This window comes from Suncus etruscus, chromosome 20 (genome assembly GCF_024139225.1).
Source record: "Suncus etruscus isolate mSunEtr1 chromosome 20, mSunEtr1.pri.cur, whole genome shotgun sequence".
Lineage (NCBI taxonomy): Eukaryota > Metazoa > Chordata > Mammalia > Eulipotyphla > Soricidae > Suncus > Suncus etruscus.
In genome coordinates, this window is record NC_064867.1 from 41,933,605 (window position 1) to 41,952,836 (window position 19,232).

At 35.6% G+C, this 19,232-nt stretch overlaps 1 protein-coding gene across 1 annotated transcript in view; it reads left to right on the top strand.

Annotated features, from left to right (window-relative positions):
• Positions 1 to 19,232, top strand: part of STX8 (syntaxin 8) — a 251,919-nt gene that overhangs the window by 121,443 nt on the left and 111,244 nt on the right. The window lies entirely within an intron of this gene.

The window sequence follows — 19,232 nt, forward strand, 5'->3', positions numbered from 1 at the left end:
TTCCAACTCTTACTTTATCTTGGTAGTTCCTATGGTGAGTTTTGCATCTCAAGAACTAGTCCATTATTTAATCCAAAGATTTATTTTACTCATTTTTGCTTATTTTCTCCATTTATTAATATCTTCAACTCTGTTGTACTTGTTTCATTTTCTACTAGTCTATTTCCTTAAAATATATATTTACATGGTCCACACATACTCAGTAGAACTTAGGGGTAGAGAGACACTACCCTTGAAGCTTAGCCCAGCCATTCTTGGGTGTCACTAAAGCTACACCTGGTGGTACTAAGGGGATCATGCAGTACCCAAATTAATTTAAAAATATTGTAAATGCGAGGTATTAGCTCTACAACTTGAGCTATCTCTCCATTCCCTGATCTGTAACTTTTCATTTTTAAATCATTCTCGTTTCCAGGAAGTTGCAAAGATAGCAGGGAGAGTCTGTACATCTTCCATACAATTACTTCAACAGTTATTTTTATACTATTATAGAACATATCAAAATCAGGTGTTTTTATTGTTACAGTATATTATTTTGTATTTTTATTATAACTGAATATTCATTGATTATTGTCCTAATCAAGAATCAGAGCTACTATTCTAATTTCTAAAAGACTTTCTCACTTTTTAGAATTATCTTTTTATACTTGTTAAAATTTGTTGACTATGCTGTTTTCTTTCTCAGGGTAATAAAAATGGTTGTGTGAGTATTTGTGTGTGTGTGTGTATATATATATATATATATATATATATATATATATATAAAATAAATAAATATATAAATATATATATATTATATATAATATAAATGGTTGTGTGAGTATTTGTGTGTATATATATATATATATATATGTATGTATTTTTTTTCCTATATAGGCAAGCATTTCCTTTTAGTTCTTTTTTTCACTTCTAGGTTTTATTTTTTCCCCTTTGTTTTTTGGCTTACATTGTTGGGAACTTTTTCCAATTGACTATATATGATCACATTTGGGTGACCAAAGTTGACTGGAAATATTTTGTATTGGCTAAAGTTTGGTAACTAGTGGGTCTTACTTTAAAAGGAAAGAAAGGCATTTAGACATGTCATAGCAGTTTCAAATATTAGTATACGTACGTCTCTCTTTTTTTTCTTGGGCTAGACTTAGTCTAGAAAATAACCCTCTTAGTGTCCTCTCTGAAGCTGTCTACTGATGAAGTTCTGGATGGTGACTGGGGAAAGACATTCAGAGAAGCAGTGAAGCAGTGTGAAGGAGTTCATCTATCTCGAAAGAGCAGATATATTAGGACTTAACTCCACTTTTTCAATGGTACCAGGCATAGAAATTCTTAGCTGGGAGCTAGACCTCATTGGAGAAAGTATGGAATTTTCTATTGAGTACCATGAAGATGGCAGCTGGCCAGAGAAAAACTGCTCCTGAGACAAAAGTGTGCTGAAGCCAGTTGACAGGAAAACAAAAGTAGGATTACCAGGTAGAAGATATTCATCTAGGCCAAAGGCACACCAAGATCAGTGGGGACACATACTGCAGGAGTCAGGATTTTGGAAGGCAACTCATTGGCAAAGTGTGTAAAGAATCCATGTCAGAACGGCTGTACCAAGACTGTCTCCTGGTTGTTTGTGATCATAGGATGAGCTCCTAAGAGTTTTTTGTTTGTTTGTTTTTTGTTTGTTCTAATCTCACATCTGGCTCTGGCATTCATTACTAAGCATTTCTCTTATCCAGAGTAACTGATCAGCTGCCCCTAAGCCTGAAGAAACCACTAATCACATCTTATCCTATAGTGACCTTTCCTTATGAATTAGTCCTCGAGAGGCTTTTACTGTTAAGGTCTAACATCCTTCTACACAGGAGTTACATTTTGAATTCAGCCCACTAGTGCAGTCTGAAGGGAAAATGTAAGAGGTAGAAAGTAGTAAGTTAATAACCGATAGAAGGGCTGGAAAGAACACAGCGGGAGCACATTTGCTTTGTATGCAACCAACCCAGGATGGACCCCAGTTTGATTCCTAGCACCCATATATATGGTCCCCCATCCTGCCAGGGATGATTTCTGAGTGCAGAGCCAGGATTAACCCCCGAGCACCGCTCGGTGTGGCCCAATAACCAACCAATCAATAAAGTTTTAAAAAATTAAAGAAAAAAGAACTGACATAGAAGATTAAAATACAAGATAAAATTGGGTGAACTATGACTATGACAGAGCTACCTTTAAATGCTTCCTCAGGAAAAATGTTGGCCCAGATCTTTGTCCTTTACACTCCTTTGTTACGATAGGAAAACAGATCTAAAATATAAGTTATGATCAGCACAGGTTAAAATTGCATACTTAATTTTATGAAGATTGACCATACATTTTTGGCATATAGTACATGTAACCCTATGGTTTTCTTAATATGGTTTTCTTTTTTTTTTCTTTAGCTTATTTTTATTTTTTGTTTATTTGGGTTTGAGGACCACACCCAGCTCTTCAGGGGCTTACTCCCAGCCCTGTGTATCACTCCTAGAAATGCTTGGGGGGCCATATGGGGTGTCAAGAATAGAACCTAATTTGGCCACTAGCAAAGCAAGTACCCTGCCTGCTATACTATCCAGCTCTGAAATTTTGTTACCAGTAAGTTCCAGTCAACTAGAGTCTATTACTAGTTAAGTTTTAGAAAATTAAAAGCTACACTTGGGCTTTTGACAATAGTCCTAGAGTGTAACATCTCTAATCTCTACATTATCTGAAGGTTCTTTGTCCCAATTTTACTATATATCCCAAGGAAAAAAAAAGAAAGGTAACTTTTCTGATGTTTTTATAAGTGGCAGAATATATCTTCTTCAGGGTTATTTTCTTTAAACCAGACTGCATGGTTAGCTTCACTTTTTTTGACTACTAGATGCCATGGTTCTGAATCTTTCAGAACCTAAATTCTAACAAATTATCTGGAATTTATCAGCGGTCTCCAATAAAAAAGCAAATATAGAGAAATAAAAGTATTGTTCTTTTGGAAGGGGAACTAGATAGTCTGTGTTTAGTCTGGATTTAGTTACAAATCTGAAATTAGAGACATGAGAAGTGTGAATTGCTGAGTAAAACTTTTGAATGGAAATTCATAGGCTCATCTTCGGGTTTCCTACCACTTATATATGGAGCCACTTGGACAAGTTATTTAAACTGTAACTTATTTTGACATTTTTATTATAATACTATTTACCCTATCTACCTTTCAGCCAACATCAGGAGGATATGGTGAACTAATGAATGGTTATAATGGTTTAGAATTGTGTATTAGAAGGGAATGGGGAATGGGTGGCTAATCTGGGCAAAGGGGACAACTGTATATTAAAGTATAGAATTGTACTTTCAGTAGTAAACTTAGATTTCTAGCTTTTTAATGATGCACGCCTGAAACATGCGATTTTTACTTCATAATGGAATGTTACTTCAGTTTAAATAACTAAGCCACATTTCACTCATGATACTATCTTTAAACCCTTCTTTTATACAAAGTTAAATTGAAAAAGCTTAGTGCTGATTTCATAAATTTTATAAAATGCCAATTAATATGTTATATGGGACCAAAAAGTAAAAGCAAGAATAGTATTCAAGACTTCCTTCATTCCTAATTCACATTTTTATATTCTATATTTATGTTTTAGGAGTTTTAACATAATCAAATATTTAGCAGCCAGAGCAGCTTCAGAAATAAGGTTAATACCTTTTTTGAATTTTTGTTCCAGAAAAAAGAAGATTACTCAGTTAGGTAGATCCTTTTTGATATGAGATATAGGCTATTGTCCAATGAGATTAGAGATCAAATATTTTGGATAAAAGAGACTGTCTAGAAACTTAAGTGATAAAATAGAGGGATAAAGATTGCTCAAGGTTTTCTGTAATAAACTGGTAGAGGGAATGTATTAGCAAATAATCATAACTTAGTTGTATTTTATATTATTTTTAATAAGTGCTTAAATAAAAATCAATTGCAAATCAATGTGCAATACAGATTTTCAGGTGAATTAATATGAAATGAACATGCAATGAATAAGCAATCAATATGCAAATGCAATTTTATTGCAAACCAATATGCAGGCAGACACACTTTCCCCGGATGTCAGCTGATGAAGTTAAGTGGCCAGAATGATGCTGTGATGTCTAGAAAGAACAGACTAGATAGACAAAGGGCACCAACTTTAGGCCAAGGGGTTGTATTTTAATCTAGATGATCATGATTTTGATCAGCCAGATTAACGTAACAAGTAACAGCTATATGTATATAATAGTGAAAAATAAGGCTATATTCTAACTTTTTTATTATTATTTTATTTTATTGTGACCAAAGTGCATTACAAATCTTTCACTGCATCATTTATGGTACATAGTGACAATGAATGAGGGTCATTCCCACCACCAGTGCTGTCCTCCCTCCGCCCCTGTTCCCAGTATGCATCCCATATCTCCCTCCTCTACCCCCCAGAATGCTAGTGCAACTGGTCTCCACTTTACAGCTTGTTGTAGATTGAGCATCTATTCCACCGTCATTGAAGATATAAAGGATAAGAAAAGGGGGAGAAAAAAAATTGGTGACAACTACCAAAAAAAGGAAGAAGAGAGAGAGAAAAAAAAGAAAAGAAAAATGGAAGAAAAAAGAAAAAAAAATGGAGCCGGCAAATAAAAATAAAAATAAATCTCTAAATAATAACCACAAGAGTGAAAAAGAAAGAGAAAAGTGGAAGAAAAAAGAGAAGAAAAATAAAGTCAAAAACTAACAAATCAAAACAAAACGAGGAAAAGTATGGGTGCTGGTGTGGTAGGGTTTGGCGTTCCCCCCACTTTTTTTTTTTTTTTTTGGCATAGGCACAGTAAGCATTGGGGAAGAAAGGGAATTCCTGTGGCCTAAGAGATTCAGAGTTTCTCCATATTCTAACTTTTTTATTTTGCTTTTGAGATATACTTGGCAGTGCTTGGGACATACTTCTGGGTCTGTGCTTAGGGATGGGCTTGAGGATACCACATGGCATGTAATGAATTGAGACGCAGTTAGCCATATGCAAGGCAAGCAATTGCTGTATTATTGTTCCAGTCTTTATGTTATGTTATGTTATGTTATGTTATGTTATGTTATGTTATGTTATGTTATGCTATGCTATGTTATGTTATGTTATGTTATGTTATGTTATATAATTGTTACAGTCCTTATTTTTTACTTTTTCACACTTAAATAACCGAATTTATTATACAACAAAACCCTTTGGCACTCCAAAGTATCTTCTCAACATACAGAATTCACTGAATCAGGACTTTATATTTTTGGCTTATAGTCATAAACATTTGGTTTTATATAATTTCAAGGGTGTGAAAATAGGGTCAACATTAGGTGGACTCTTGACATAATTTTTAGGCTAAGGACATGTTGCAAGTATCCATTTTTATACTTAGTAAGTTTTGGCTTTCTGAACTGCATTCATCTTTTATAAGTATTTTCTTGTTATTTATGAAATACTATGCGAACATTAATGCCACATTAAAATGAGATTCAGCAGTGTTAATGCTGTTACTTTGTGTGTGTGTGTGTGTGTGTGTGTGTGTGTGTGTGTGTGTGTATCATTTGGGCGTCTTTACTAGAACTGAGCTATCAAAGACCCTTCATCATTCTCCTTCTGTCTCTGCTATTCCACCACTTTCTTCCACTGCAACTCGCCCCAGCTTGGTGGCTCACAGATTTTTTTGTTTTGTTTTTGGGCCACACCCTGTGACGCTCAGGGGTTACTCCTGGCTATGCGCTCAGAAGTTGCTCCTGGCTTCTTGGGGGACCATATGGGATGCCGGGGGATCGAACCGCGGTCCGTCCTAGGCTAGCGCAGGCAAGGCAGGCACCTTACCTCCAGCGCCACAGCCCGGCCCCGGCTCACAGATTTTGACTAATAAATTAGAATGTTTATTGTAATACATGCTAATTACACATTTACTTAACAAAAGATTTTGGCGTTTTGTTACTTTGGAGGACATCTCACAATGTTTTAGGGTTACTCCTGGATCTGCATTTAGGAATTACTCCTGGTAGTGTCCCGGGTACAATATGGGATGCCAGGTATAGGATCCAGGTCAGTGACATATGGAAGGCAAGTGCTCAAATCATTTTACTACCACTCTGACATTTCTCTCCCCAACATCATATTATAAACTATACAACTATAAAGTTGTAGTAATCAAAAGAGTAAATAAAGACAGCCTTACCTGTTGGACTCTTTCTAGATCTAGTCCATCTTTTCCTGTAGCTAAATAGTATTCCATTTTTTATAGGATTCTTTAGCCAAAATGTCATCTGTGCTTAGATATTTGAGTTGTTTTAAGATTTGATGTATTGTAAACAGTGCTGCAGTGAATGTAGGAGTGAAAACATCTTTTTAAATAGAGGATTTTGGTCCTTGGGGTAATGCCAAGAAGTAGAAGTACTGCAATTATGGGACTCAAATGTTAATTTTTTGAGAAATGTCCATATTGTTGTCCATAAAGGCTGACAGTACCTTTTCCATCATATCCATGCCAACACTGGTTGTTTTTAATATTTGTCATATGTGCCAGTCTCACTGGCATGAAACGATATATTCCTTGTTGTTTTGATTCTCATTTCCCTAATGATGAGTGATGCAGGACGTTTTTTCATATACATGTTGACCACCTGTAACTCTCCTTTGAGGAAGTTTCTGTTCATTACTCCCCACACCGATGCCTATTTTTTGAAAAGTCTGGTTGACTTTTTATTGTAAAATTGTTCCAATGCCTTGGATGTTAACCTTTTGTCAGATTAATGGTAGGCAAATATTTTCTCCCAGTATGTAGGATGTCTTTTTTATTCTGGTCATAAACTCGTTGCCAAAAAAAAGAAGTTTCTGTTGGTGATGGGAATGTTGGACTGGTGAAGGGGAGTATTCTGTTTATGTCTAAAACCCAACTACAATCATGCTTGTAATCATGGTGCTTAAATAAAGATTTTATATATATTTAAAAAAGGAAGCTTCTTAGTTTTATGTAATCCAGTTGTTTGTTTTTGCTTCCATTTGCTTAGTCAATGGCATTGATTCAAGGTTAACGCATCTACCTTAAATGACAGGAAGGGTTCTGCATATGTTTTCCTCAATATAATTTATGGATCTTGGTCTGATATAAAGCTTTTAATCTATTTTGATTTTCATTACTATTTTCATTACTATTGTTGCATCCAATTTTTGCACATAACTGACCCGTTTTCCTAGCACCATTTGTTGAGGAGGTTTTACTTCCTTCACTACATGCTCTTCTCTTGTGTAATATTAACTTTACATATTTCTGAAAATTTATTTCTTAATGCTCAACTCAATTTCATTGGTCTGACTTTCATTTCATATTGCTATACTATACTGCTTTGAATACTAAGGCTTTGAAGTATAGTTTCAAGTTGGCAAGAAAGACTTCATTTTGCCCCTCTTAGGATTTCCTTAACTTTTGGGAGAATTGGTTATTAATCTACACTACTTTTATTTCCTAAATAATTGGTCTGATCATTGCTTTTATTCCTCTTGACGCAAGTCATTTCTTCTAGACTTTTCCATTTTGTGGCATGAATTTTTTTAAGTTTCCATTTTTTTGTTTTCTACTTTGTTTTATTATATTCTTCCTTCTGCTTGCTATGGTTTCCATGTTTTTCTTTATCTTTGTTCTTTTTTTGCTTTGTTTTGTTTTGTTTTGACAGCTTAAGTTATGCAGTTTGGTTGTTTATGTGGGTTCTTTCTTGCAGTGAACTTCCCTCTTAACGTCACTTTTGCTGTGTCCACGTGTTTGTTTGAATCTTTGTTCTTATTTGTTTCTAGGAATCTTAATTTTCTCTTTGATTTCTTTTTTGACTCATGGATTATTTTTAGTGTTTAATTTTCAAGTATTTGATCTTCCCTTTATTTCTGTTTGTGATTAACTTCTATTTTCAATGTACAATGATCTGAGAGGATAGTTTATATCTTATTATTTGATAGTTGATATTTCATTGATTTGAAGAAGGTATATATATTTAGGTATGTTTTGTGACCCAGCATGTGTTCTATCTTGGAGAATTTCAGTGTGCACTGGAGAAGAATGTGCATTCGACTTTAGTGGGGTATAGCTAAGTGGCTTATACATTTATTTCTGCTGAGCCCATCTCTTCCAGTTATTCCTTTAAAGCCAGTGTTTCTTTGTAAACTTTTAGTCTAGCTTATCTATTTAGAGATGAAAAAGTGGTGTTAAAATGTCCAACTACTGGGGCTGGAGCGGTGACACAAGGGGTAAGACATCTGCCTTGCCTGTGCTAGCCTAGGATGGACTGCAGTTCGATCCTCCAGCATCCATATGGCCCCCAAGCCAGGAGTAATTTCTGAGCACATAGCCAGGAGGAACCCCTGAGCATCACCAAGTGTGGCCCATAAAAACCAAAAACAAACAAAAAATTCCAACTACTAATGTGCTGCTTTCTTCAGACCTGTCTGCAATTTTTTTTTTTTTTTGGTTTTATGGGCCACACCCATTTGATTCTCAGGGGTTACTCCTGGCTAAGTGCTCAGAAATTGCTCCTGGCTTGGGGGGACCATATGGGATGCCGGGGGATTGAACCGTGGTCCTTCCTTGGCTAGCGCTTGTAAGGCAGATACCTTACCTTTAGCGCCACCTCACCGGCCCCAGTCTGCAATTGTTTTAAATATTTTGATGGTCCATAATTAGGTGTGTAAGTTCTTTGTGATGTATATATTGAGTGTTAAGAAATTACTATCCTTTTGTCTGAAATATTGTTTTGCATCCCTTGACTTTAAGTTTCTGTTTGCCCTGAATGTTTAATTGTATCTTGTAGGCAGGCTTCAGAAAGTTGGGTTCAGTTTTCTGATCCATATTGCCACTCTATCTTTTGATTGGTGAGTTTTGCTGTTGCCATTGAATGTTATTATTGACATGAGGAATTTTTACCATTATTTTTTAAAAGTTATATGTGTTTGTTTTTCTTGTCACAATGAAACTACTTCAATGCTTTCTTCATAATTGGTTTCAAGGCTGTGAAGGTCCTGAGTTGTTTATCCATGAAGCTCTCTTTTGTTCCTCCAAATAACAATGATAGTCTTGCTGTGTAATATTTTGGGGGGCCCACCTGTGCTGTCTAGGGACTTATTGCTGGCTCAGCATTCAGGGGTCACTTCTAGTATGCTTATGGGGGTCTATATAGGGTGTCAGGGATTGAACCTGGGTTGGCTTTTTGCAAGGCAAACACTACTTACAGCTCCTGAGTAAGTATTCTCTGTGTGTGTGTGTGTGTGTGTGTGTGTGTGTGTGTGTGTGTGTGCGTGCCTGTTGTTTTGGTTTTTGTTGTTTCTAATATCTTTATTTAAGCACCATGGTTACAAAAATGTTTGTAGTTAGGTTTCAGTCAGAAAAAGTACACACCTCCCTTCCCCAGTTCCCACCACCAATTTTCATATCATTCTGGGTTTTTTTTCTCAGTCTTTTGATATGTAAAGTTCACTTGAAAAATCTGCTTTGGTGCTGGTCTTGAAATATATATACTTATATACATACACACATATTTTCTCTTAGAAATATGTATAATTGCAAGACCCAAACCAGTGTCAATGACAGAGAATCGAGAGACCCAAACTGTAACAAGCTGTACTCAAAATGAATCTGTCACACTAGCAGTCTAGAGGGCGAAGGGTAGAGGATGGGAGGCATCCTAGGAACTATGGTGGAGGGAGGTCAACATTGGTGGTGGGAATAGCCCTAATTCAGTGTCATTATGTATCTGAAATACAACTGTGAAAGACTTGGAATTCACATTGGTCTCAATTAAAAAAAATATGTATATTTGCATTGCTTAGAGAAAAATGTATCTCGAGTTACATATGGATATGTAGATCTGTATGTAAATATATATTTTTGCAAAGACATCTATTCATATTTGTATGTGTAAATATATATATATATACACTGCACATAATCTTTTTTTTCACATTATTTATATGATTTGTAAATTTCTCGAGCACTTCTGCAAGCTTTCTTAAAATGTAATCTTGTATAGCAGAATTCACTTTTGACAGTGAGTATATAGTACAGCCTGGGGCTCTATTATAGTGTAAGAGCAAATTTGCTGTCTTGCAAGTAATGTACTTTGAAAATGATAGTTTATCCTCTTGGTCTGTCTGCCACTTATTTTGAACACTGACAGTTTGAAGCTATAGTGACTGACAAATTTGCTTAAGTGGTCCAAGTGATACTGTTATATTTGTCATGAAAATAATTTTTAGTGTTTATTATATATGGCATCTTCGTGTGCTTTTGCAAACAGGAAGGTTAAATATGCGCAGAAAGTTAGCAAATAGAAACACTTTTCTGGCTCTGTAAAAGACATTACAAAATTAACTGCAGCATTTGAAGAATAAGATGAAAAATTGGATAGATGAAATTTTACCAAAGGCAAGCTATGACTGTATAGAGCCTATCAAGTGAAAATTGTGACCTTTATACAACATAATATGAACTTGACTGAAACACATTCAGACCTGATTCAGACCTCTAGGTCCTCCTTGAATAGCATTCTCTTACCACAGATGGGTAAGATTTTCAATGTTTCAATCCTCAGGTACCTTGACTTTGTCTTAATAGTGTCTTTAATTTTTTTCTCCAAAGTTCTTTGGTGGTTAGTGTTTCATAGGAACAGTGTGATGTTAATTTAATTTGCTTTCTTTATGCATGAGCTTCCGTTCCTTGTACTTATAATTAATTACTTGCAGATTTCTCTTTATCCTGAATTTTATATACTTCACGTGATATGTCTTGATAATTACATTAATGTTCAGAACTCTGACTTATTTTAATATGTAATTGTAAATTTATAGTGAGGGGACCCACCTAGAAATGCTCAGGAGTTATTTGTATCTCTACTCAGGAATGGTCTCAGCAGTGTTGATGGAACCATTTGTATGTTGGAGATTAGTCTAACTGGGGCTGTCTAAATGTAAGGCAAGCACTTCACCTCCACTAGCTTCTGGCCCCCCATGACTGTTTTTGGTGTAGACTCAAATTTTTTTATTAACTGAAGAAAAAATTATTGACTTATTTTGTGGTCAAACTTATTGTTTTCCTAGATCTTTATCCCTGACTTGTTTTACTTTCCCCTTGCATATAATGTCCCCTATCATTTATCTCTAATTTCTGAGAACAGTAATTTTTAGTTTTGTAATTGTGTTTCTAGCTGGATGCAGTGTTTCTAGTAATCTTGAATCTTTGTGGGTTTTTGTTGTTGTTGTTTCTCTGTTCTGGTTGTATTGAATTAGTGTCCTCTTGTATTCTGCTTTTTTAAAAGAAACAAATTTCTCCTTTATGGAAAGATTTTTGTTTTCTCCACTGAAAGGGGGGGGCATTTTCATGAATGCTCTTGAGCTTCTTCCTTTTGAACTTTTATTTTATACATATTAATTGTCTGATTATCTTCACCTACAGAGATCAGTGTCTGTTGTTAGAAGGTGGGAAGAGTTTTGTCATGCATAGATCTCAAATCTTTTTAGAGTCAGATGAAGAAAGAATAAAAGACCTTGAGGAATATTGCCTGTGCTTTCTGTCAAGCCTGGCCCAGCTGCTAGTACTTAGGATGTGAGCAGGTGTGGCCTAGGGGATTTTTCTGGGGCTCACAAAGCCTGAGCCCACCCTTAAAGGTTCTGCTTGGGTGTGCTGGAGTTCCCCACCTGCAGGTGAGTTATTACTTTTCTTGTGCTGAATCACAAGTTGGTCTTTCTATTTCTGGTTCCTGTAATTATATCTGACATTTTTTTTCTAGTGTATCAGCCTTCCCTTATTTTTAATTTCCATTGATACTTCAAATATCACTTTCATTGTTGGGAATAAAGGGTGTTAAATTCTTTATTCACTTTATTGAGCATCTGTCTTCAAATGTTATTGGCAATATAAGAAAAAAATATTAACAGTGACTTAGAGGTGCCGGTGGCCATTATATATACAAGAAATGCATTAAACTTACCTGAAACTATATAAGATGACTTTGTGATATTATATATAATTTAAGACTAATTTGTTTAAAAAATTACAAATTAGATATTTTTATTCCAGAAACTTCGTGCTTTTGATTCTGTCAATTTTGTGTCACAATTTACATCGTTGAATTTTTTTTCTTTCTATGTAGGAACAGTATTCAGTTTCTCTAATTAGTAAGTGACAGAAATATAAGCTATTTCTCTAAACCAAATGCCAATATTTATCAGGAATCCAAATATCAGTTTCTAGGATGCTATACTGTTTGGAATTTGAAAGTCAGCTGGTTAGTTCTCAGCCTTTGCTCCGAAACCTATATTTAATTTGCTTTCAATATACCGTGATGAGGGGAATTCCCACCGTAGGAGCTAGTGGTCTACCGGGTGGGAATTTCCCCAGGCTCTTTGCACTTGGAAACCTCCTATTGAGGTTTTAGTGACTGAGAAATAGAATAAATTCTATCAAACCAACTAACAGTGGCAGTATAAGACTTTTGAAAAAGGATTCGGCAATGTTTTCTAAAGCCCACACAGCAGTTATAAATTTGCTTTGCTAGCTTAGTAATAGAAAACGGCTATTTATGATAACATCACATATTACATACTTATGTTTATTTTATCATTATTATACTGCTTATGCTCTTAGTATACTTTTCTATCCTCCACTAGCAATGTGTTCAAGACACTGCTAGTCTGTTCTTTTCTTTCCTACCCCTATACCTCTGCCCCTGCTCCATCTCAGCTTGAAAACCTCAGTTCTATTGTCAAATGTGAGATTTCTTTCATCAGACATTGTCCATCCCTTGCTTTGTTTTTTATATACTGCATGTGAGTGACAATTCTAACACTTGTCTTCTCTACTTTTAACTTATTCTGTGTTTGTACTGTGAATTCTCTCCTCCATGATCATTCCCCCTTTTTGTATTATCAAGTTCTATTTTTACTTTTTTGACAAGTCTTTGTACTATTTCCCATAAGACTAAACCAATTGTTTTATTCTTTACACTGAACGAGGGTAATTTTTTTTATCTCCACATCATTGGCTATTTCTGGCCTTCTGGTCTTCTGATTTGTTGTTGTTGTTGTTTTGCCATTCTCAATCAGGGTAACTATCATTTTTGACTTGTATTTCCCAGATAATGTCAAGAGAAAGCAAAATATTTTGGGGGGTGTTGTTACATCTTAGATCACTCATCTGTAGCTAGGCATTTAGATTCTTTTCATGTCATTGCTTTTGTACAAAGTGCAGTGATGGGGTCCGGAGCAGTGGCGCAAGTGGTAGGGCATTTACCTTGCACTTGCTAACCTAGGACGGACTGCAGTTTGATCCCCTGGTGTCCCATATGGTTCTCCAAGCCAGGAGCAATTTCTGAGCGCATAGCCAGGAGTAACTCCTGAGGGTCACCAGGTGTGGCCCAACCCCCCCCCAAAATAACCCCACAGAGTGCAGTGATGAACAGAAGTGTGCATATGCCTTTCAAATTAATGTTTTTGTGTTTTGAGAATAAAAACCAAGAATCAAATGGTTGTATCTAGTATCAGTAGGTTGTATGGAACTTTTATTCTTATTTTTGAGATATCTCCATAATTCTTTCCATAGAGGGAAAACCAGACAATATTTATACTAACAGTGGATGGGAGTTTCTTTTTTCACTGCAATCCCACCAACACTGGCTATGTCCAGGATTTTTGAATATGTATTATTTCACAGGTGTGAGATAATATGCCATTGTTGTTTTGATCTGTATTTACCTAATCATGAAGGATGCATATTAATCTGACTTATTTTGGTTTCTGAAAAGATACTCAGTGGTGCTCTGAGTTTTGTCTTGGCTCTATATTTAGGGATAACTACTGATGGGATCAAGGACTATATTGTGTGCCACAATTGGACCCAGGTTGGCTGCATGCAATGCAAATCCCAGCCGATCCCCTATTCCTCCCCTGGACTCCAGGCCTTTCCTGGGTGCCGGCTCAGGTGGCCCAAAGTGGGATTCAGGTGAGACCTTTTAGGGGCCCTAGGCTTCCCCACCCCCTTGCTACTCTAGGGAGGAGGAGCACTGGGAGAAGCGGGCAGATAATCTGGCTTCGGTTCTCTCTGATCCGGGAGGCCAGCTCTTCCCAGGTGTAGGGTTAGGGGACACCCCACGCCGGAGGCCTTCTCCCTAGCTTGGGGGGGTGCTGGGAGGCCTGGCAGGCCCCCAGCCGGTCCCCTATTTCTCCCCTAGACTCCAGGCCTTTCCTGGGTGCCAGCTCAGGTACCCCAAAGTGGGATTCAGGTAGACCTTTTAGGGGCCCTAGACTTCCCCGCCCTCCCTACTCTAGGGAGGAGGAGCACTGGGAGGAGCTGGGCAGATAATCTGGCTCCCGGTTCTCTCTGATCCCTCTGTTCCATTGTTCCAGCCCCACAATTTATAATAGTGTTCATTTTGTATACTTAGTCGTTGCTATTAGCCATTTGATTGGGTTGAACTTATAGAATGCTTTGAGCAGGATACTCATTTTAGCCATGACAATTCTTCTAATTTGTGAATATGAATATCTTTCCATTTCTTTATGTCTTTTTCTGTCTTTCATTTTTATTTTAAATAATTTTTCTTTAAAATACCATGATTAACAAAGTTATTGATAGTTTAGTTTTAAGCATCTACTATTTGACACCAATTTCACCATTAGTGTCAACTTCCCGCCATCAGTATTCCTATATTTGATTCTCTCTCCCTTCTGTCTGCTACCTTGACATAATGAAGTCCTATGATTGAAACTTAAATCTTATATTTACAGTTTCGTTGAGTCTATGCTTTGTATATATAACTATCCCCCTCGCCCAAATCACCAGTATAACTGAAGCTCTAACGCCTGTTTCTTCATTACTTCCCTTTCTCATCTTCATACCCCCTTGATTTCTTTCCTTCTCTGCCTTTTTTCCTCCCTAGATTAGAGGTTGGAGGAATCCAGAAATTTCTCCTTTACTGCATTGGATTTCTTCCTCCAGTTATCCTATATAAAGATCAGTAAGGTCATCCTATATATTTCTCTTCTTTCTATGGGCATGCTTCAGTCAACATGCTACCTTTGGCCTCCAAGAAAGTTGCAGCAAATTGTATGATTTCATCATTCCTTATAGCTGCATACTATTTCATTGTGTATATAGACCACATTTTCATAATTCATTTATTGTTGGATACATTGGATGATTACATATCTTAGCTCTTATCCCAAGTATAGAAAATAATAATGATGTTCATATGTCCTTTTGAATTAGTTTTTATGTCTTCAGGGTAGATTCCTAAAAGTGGAATTGCTGGGTCATATAGCTGCTCAGTTCTAAGTTATAAAACTAATACTGAAGACTCTCCATATCTTATGTTCTGCCATACAGAAACTCTTTAGTTTCTTGGCTAGATGCCACTTGAGTAGCATTTGTTTATTTTGGGTTTGTTGCTTTTTCCAGTATTATGAGATGATTGAAGATGCCTTTGAGTTCCAAAACTTGGAACATTCTGATTTTTTACCGCCTCAGTGTACTTTATGGTTTCTAGTTGGACCTCTTGGTCTTGATACACTTTGATTTGACTTTTGTGTAAGATGTGGTTATTAGATTTAGTTTTAATTGAAAGATCTTAGAAAATGGAAAACATTCCATGCTTGTAGAATGGAAGAATAAGTACTATAAAAAATTACCATCCTAGTTAAATTACTATATCAATTTAATGCAATTACTATGCAAATTCTGACAACATTTTTCAAATCGTTAGAGTAATCAATTATAAAGTTTACATGAAATCATAAAAGACATCAAATAGCCAAAACCATATTGAATGAGAATAAATTGAGAGGCATCTTATTACTTAAAGCTGTAAAACAAAGCCAGAGTGTCAAAACAGCATGGTACTGGAATAAAGACAGACTCTCTGACTAATTGGTTAGAATAGAATATCCAATGACAAACCCCCAAATGTATGGACAACTAATTTTTGACAAATGAGCTGAGAACATGAAATGGAATAAAGACAGCCTCTTCAGCAAATGCAACTGGGACAATTTAATTTTATTAACAGCTGGATCCATATCTCAGACCTTACACAAAAGTCAACTCAAAGTCTGGGACCGGAGAGATAGCATGGAGGTAAGGCGTTTGCCTTTCATGCAGAAGGTCATTGGTTCAAATCCCGGCATTCCATATGGTCCCCCGAGCCTGCCAGGAGCGATTTCTGAGTGTGGAGCTAGGCTAGGAGTAACCCCTGGGCACTGCTGTTGTGACCCAAAAAAAACAAAACAAAACAAAACAAAAAAAAGTCAACTCAAAGTGGATCAAAACCTTGAGATCAGACTAGAATGTAGAAAGTATTTTGAGGAAAACATAGTCAGAATGGTCCAAAATCTGACCTCAAAAGAATTTTTCATCTATGCAATGTCAATGGTAAATACTGCAGAATCAAAACTAAACAAATGGGATTTCAACTTAAATTTTTCTACATGGAGAAAGAAACATGGGTCAAACCTAAAAACAACTAACTGAGTGGGAGAAAATACTTGCACTCAGCAATCAATTTAAGATTTGATATCTACATTCTACAATGTACTCCAAAGATTAACACTCAGAAGTCTAAAAACTCCATCAAAATATGGGGAGAGAAAATGAACAGACGCTTCTTTAAGGAAGAACAGCAAAATAAGTGAATGTTCATCATTAGATAAATTCAAATCAAATAACAGTATGAAGTCATCTTAAACCAACAAGGATGATACATATCAAAAATATTAGGAATAATCTGTGTCAGTGAGGATGTGGTGAAAAAAATAACTATCTCTTGCTGGTGGGGATGCTGTTTGATTCAAAACCTATGGAAATAGTATGGCGGGTTCTTAGTAACCTCAGACTTGAACTTCCCCATAAATTATCAATTGCCCTTTGGGGTTCCTATCCCTAGCACAAAAAAACATGCAGTCAAAAGTAGTTATGCACACCAAAAGTATGTATGCAAAGTACTGAATTCATTGCAGCATTCAGTATACTAGGTAAGAATTTGAATCAACATAGATATCCAACAACACATGAATGTACATGAAGGTATAGAATATACATATATTAATATGTATATATACATAAATATTACGGTATATATGTAAATGTACGTATACATATACATAAATATATGTATTCGTATATACATACACATGCATGGAATAGTATATAGCTATAAGGAAGGATGCAGCCATGCAATTTGATTTATTTACATGGATGGACCAGGAAGATATGTTAGATAAAGTCAGAAGAAAGATAAATACATGATATCACTTGCTGGTGGTGTTTAGAATAACTTCATGAAGGAATGCAATGGTTTGAATAGGGATCGCTTAGCTCTCTCATGGTCCTAGTGTCTAGTGAGGAGAAGGAAAGAAATAGATGAGTAGGGAAGAACGACCAATGTGAAATAACGATCCAAGTACATTGGTGATATGAAGGAAAGTCAGAACTACATATCCAAACCATGGGGTCAACACTGAAATCATGAGACTCAAACTTTAATAACCAAATTAACAAAAGTGCCTGTGAAGATGGATAAGCCAAAGACTCTGCTTATATTCAACAGTTGTTTATTCTTTTGAAAAATTTTATACATTTCTTGCCTGACTAGATTACATCCTCAAATTGATTTCTTAAGTTTTTAGACTTCTGAGTGTTAATCTTTGGAGTACATTGTATAACATAGAAAGTACATTGTATAACGTGGGAAAGCATTGGAAGGAATGTGGGAATATTGGAAGAGGGAGTTGACACTGGTAGTGGAATTGTTCTGGAACATTCTGTTTTAAAACGTGACTGTCAATAACTTTTCAAATCACAATGCTTTTATTAAAAACTTATGAAAATATAAACATGTATCTAATGTATATCTAAATGTTTTGAAAGTAATCGCTGGATAAAAAAGAGGATAAGCAAGAAAGGAAAGAGAGCAAAAAAAAATTAATGCTTATTATAAAGAAATCAAGCCAAAGTACTAGAATGCTCACCTACAATTTCTAGGCATAATCTTCATTAATATTTAGTTAACATCATTTTTATTTATGTATGTGTGTTTGTGTCTGTGTAGGAATTTTTTATCTCTGTCTACTTATCCATGGTTTCACTTTCTGAAGTTTCACTAATATCTACTTTTTACAGCTGCAATTGAGAAATACTGCAGATAGTGATATATATTTTGAAAGAGTCATATTACATTACAATTTTTATTATAATACACTGTTTTAATTTTTGTATTGTATTAGTCACTTAAATTAATACTGTACTTAGGTCATACATATAAATTTGTCTAGGAAAATATATCGCATCGCATAGTTCATTATGGTGCCTAAAATAAAATAAATTGATTTATTAAAATAAAATGAAATACAGATGTGAGGGTCAGTGAAAAATAGATAAATGTTCCATAAAGAATTCCTTACAAAGGAAAGAATTACTCAAAGATTAAAAGTAAAGTCAATAATAATTACATAAAATCTTGAAGTTCTGTATGTTATAAAGCAATAAGCACCTTCCCCCTACTGCTTCCTGATTTTTAGTTTCATTTTGTGTCATCCCTGTTTAGTTCTCCAAGATAATTCATGTTTATTTTCAGCTCAGTATTCAAATTAATCAACTTCTTATTCCTTTTGCCAAAGACTCTGCTTATCCATTCAACAGTTGTTTATTCTTTTGAAAAATGTTATACATTTCTTGCCTGGCTAGATTCCATCCTCAAATTGATTTCTTAAAGTACCCTTTGGAATTTTCTATGCTGTGTGTTACCTTTAATATTAGAATCACAAATTTGTGGGGTTTTAATTTTAGTGGGTCAAGTTTGCTCCTTGACTTTTGACCTTCTTCCCTTCTCCTGGAATTGTTTTTAATCAAGATATTTTTTTTTCCTTACTACTGCTTTGAATTAGTTTTCCCTTTTGGACAAGAGGGGCTTTGCTTAGGGCTATATCTGATGATGCTCAGGGGTTTCTTCTCACTTGTGATTTAGGGGAATATGCAGTACCAAATGTTGAAGCTGAACCTTCAGCCTGTGAAGCAGTCCCAAGTAGCCCTTTGAATTCTCTTTCTAGTCCCCAAGAATTGTAATTTTCTAGTCCCCTTGTGTATTTGGATCATTATTACTAGAAGAACCATCACAGCGCAATACTTAAGTGTGATACAGAGTATTTTTTGGAATATTGACC